The sequence below is a fragment of the Tarenaya hassleriana genome, unplaced genomic scaffold, assembly GCF_000463585.1.
Source record: "Tarenaya hassleriana unplaced genomic scaffold, ASM46358v1 Cleome31, whole genome shotgun sequence".
Classification (NCBI taxonomy): domain Eukaryota; kingdom Viridiplantae; phylum Streptophyta; class Magnoliopsida; order Brassicales; family Cleomaceae; genus Tarenaya; species Tarenaya hassleriana.
This window is the reverse complement of record NW_010966274.1, coordinates 178,090-181,983: the sequence shown is the minus strand read 5'-3', so window position 1 is coordinate 181,983 and position 3,894 is coordinate 178,090. Positions and strand designations below refer to the sequence as shown.

General features: G+C 33.5%; 1 pseudogene; it reads left to right on the top strand.

The window, feature by feature from the left end:
* The first annotated feature begins 3,002 nt into the window (after positions 1-3,002).
* LOC104820678 overlaps positions 3,003-3,894 on the top strand; it is a 6,892-nt pseudogene continuing 6,000 nt past the window's right edge.

The window sequence follows — 3,894 nt, the reverse complement described above, 5'->3', positions numbered from 1 at the left end:
TTAGTTCAACTTATTTTTTAACCAAATAACGTTATGGACGATTATGGAACCATTTAACAAATTCAGGAATTTTGTTTTGAAAAAAATACAATGTGCAAAAGATTTAAATAATAATAGCGATGTTTAGTTGTAATCCTTCTCCGGTCCAGACCATCTCTATCTGGGCTTCGCTAATCCTAAGCCCACGGCCCAAATTTTAATAGTAAAAGAAATCCCACATCGATAAAATGGAAGGACGCAAACAAGGAGAGCAGTGTATAAGAAGGGAGCTCGAGAGAACGGGCAACATACTTACCTGGACGGGGTCGACGCGCGATCCAGAAGGCGCGTGGCCTAGGCTAGTGACCTCCATTGCACTTCGGAGGGGCGCTTAGCTTAAGGTCTCCCCAAGTGGGAGAGCCTACGTCATAATTTGTGGCAGAGGGGGCCTGCGTTCGCGCGGCCCCTACCAACTTTCGCTTTTCGAATTTGCGCTTCTAACATAAACCGTTTTGTAATATTTGTAAATTCTTTTCGTTATTACATTCTGTAAATAATATGTGTAATTTAGGTCGGATCGATTTTATTATCTGCCTTTATAAAATAAATTTGCTATTTTTATCCAAATATATTGTGTTCCTTTGCTTTTGTAACTGACAAATGAGAATAAGTAGCGATATGAATTGATCCACTCTCTTAGGGTATATGAACACGTTAGTATTTTTTTACGGGACAATTTACCGTATTTTACGGTAGCAATTTTCCATTTATTTGTTTTTACCACAACGCAATTTTAAAGTCGCAATCGCCAGTTGCAATGACGCAAGCTTCGTCAAGTCTACCCCTTCGCCTCAAAGTGAAAGGCCATCTCTTTTCGTGTTGGTAAAGTGGAAATACCCATTTCTCTGTTATATATATTTGCATTATATATATATACATACACACGAATGTAAAATTTTATTTTATTATTTTTTATTATATTAATATTATGCGATATCTAACGTGGAACACCGAACACGATGTCATTTCCATAGTCATCAAAGCCCGTGGCGTACACAGGAAAAATGATAAGAGGGGCAATACATTTATACATATAATTTTATAAAAATAGATTTTATTTTTATAGGGGCATTTTGATAATTTTATTTATAATTTTATAAAATTTATAAAGAAATCAATATTTTTAGTTAATCAAGAGGGGGAATGGACCCCATATCATTTAATGTGTATCCGCCCCTAGTCAGACCTTTTATCATTCAGATCAGATTTTAGAAAATTTTTGATAATTCAGTTTTTTATATTTATATTAAACTTTATTACAATTTCGTTATTAATTTTAGAATTTGTTAAATTTTTTTGTTATTTGTATGGATTAAAAAGTTCAAGATTTAATTTTGAAGTTTTGAAATAGTTGAATATTTTCTAATTTCTTCCTAACTCGTTTCATGTAATATGTTTTCCAAAAAAGGTTTAATAAATACGATAAGAACCTTAAACAGCGTTAATAGCATTTAAATGGTTTGTGCCATCGTGGGCACATAATATTAAAAAAATAAAAATAAAAATACATTAAAATAATATAAAAATTAATAAAATAAAATTTTACATTAATATACATATACATACACACATATACATACATATATATTCATACATACATACATACATTACACACACCTACGCATACATAAGATATACACAGATATATACACATAAATACATATATTATATGTATCAATTAGTATGTATACAAAGACGGACCCAACATAATAGGAATGGGGCACGTACACCCCCATTGATCTAATAAAAATATATTAATTCTCCTTATAAATTTATAAGATTTTAATTATGTTTGCTAAATGTCCCCATATATGTATACATGCATGCTTGTGTATATATATGCATATATATAATTTTATTTTATTTCTATTTAATTATTGTTATTACATTACGTTACTAAAAAACATATATAATTAAATTCTCAAATTCTGAAAAGTAAATAAATACACTGATTTTTTTTTTTAAAGGTTTGAAGAATGTAATAAAACCCATAATATCATGAAAATAAAAAAAATACAAACAATGCTGATGATCACATGCTTTTACATTCTTTTCGTATTGACAAAATTATAATGCTGTTTTGGAATCCCACATCGATAAAAAAAGACGCGTAGAAGATGGGAGAATGTTATAAAAAGGAAGGGGGGCTACCAAAACAAATCATACCTTTCTCGGCCTTTTGGCTAAGATCAAGTGTAGTATCTGTTCTTATCAGTTTAATATCTGATACGTGGCCATCGGCCCACAACGATATTAACTCTATTTTTAATGGGGGTGGGCCCACTCCGGTAGCTTGCTGTCGGGGCTCACGCGCGTCGTCCACGCGTTGCACTACAGCAAAGACCTGGCGCACCCCGCCCAAATCTTGATAATAATAAATTTAGATTCATCGAGTTATCTGCTCTGATTCCTCTAGTATAACTGAAAATGTAGATTTCAACAGGAGAGTTGGGATCTATATATTTGTGGATGAATTTTTACGATTTCAGAAAACACAGTTTTTTTAATTTTTTCAAATCCATTTTTATGCTTCAGCTAATAATTTTTTTCCGGTCTAAGTAATTGTCGAACCGGAAAATCCCACATCGGAAAAAAAAACAATATGTATGAGATTGATATTAGCGTTTTCCAAATTTTAATGTAAAGAATCAAATATTTGGTGTATTTATTTTTAAATTAAAAGTTTATATATTTCGCATATTTGGTAAAGTTTGGATATTTTTACGAGATATTTCTATTTTTTAAATATAATTGTCATTTGTTGTAATTCATTATTATGTCATATAGTCGTTGGTTTAACAGAGTTTAATGAAGTTCGCAAGTAATGCATATGCAAATATTGAATGCAATATTTCCGCTTCCTGTTCGCTTTTGAAAATAATAAAAATCTACTCAACAAACCAATCTTTTTATTCGGATCTTTGGCAGCCCAGCATGTCGACAACTACTATAATATAATATAATACTCCGTGTTTGTGGATTGCAACAACAGCCCTGGCGCTAGATTCACCCGCGCAACCTCGGATCTGAAAGTTTCAGACATTCTTGATTCTAAGTGTGTTCCTCTCGTTGTCCAGTCTTTTTCTTTGATCACCACAAAGCAGTTAACCACAATGGCCACGAACAGAGCCTTTTGTCGGTAAAGGTAAGCAAGATTTTGATGCGTTAAGATGATATAAATCATAAATTCGATATGCTTATTTTCGCTGTTTTGCTTGGATAGGTGAATGAGTTGGTCGATGGAGTTTTTTTAGGACTGTCGATGAACCATGTGATTGGAGATGGTAGTTCTTTCTGGCATTTCTTCAACTCGTGGTCGGAGATATTCCGAGCCCAAGAAAGGGACGAGAACGTTGGTTTCTATATCTCTAACCCACCGGTCTTAAAATGTTGGTTCTCAGAAGGACACGGCCCTATCATCAACCTTCCATCCGATCATCCCGATGAGTTTATCAGACGATATGAATGCCCGCTTCTCAACGAGAGAATGTTCCATTTCTCATCGGAAACGATAGGAAGATTGAAACTAGAAGCTAATCAAGAAAGTAGAACGACGGTGATTTCGTCCTTCCAGTCATTGATTGCACTAATCTGGAGATCCACAACGAGGGCGCGGAGGTTACCCTCTAATCAAGAAATGATTTGTCGGTTCTCTGCAAACAACTGATCAAGAATGGAACAACCACTACAAAAAAAACAGTCATTTAGCAACGAAAATTTTTCGTTGCAAACCTACAAATTTCGTTGCAAAACAGTGTTTGCAACGAAAAATTTTTTGTTGCTAACTCGTCGTTGCAAACCAATATAGCGTTTCAATTCGTTGCAAATTGCAACGCTTTGCAACGAAATATTTTC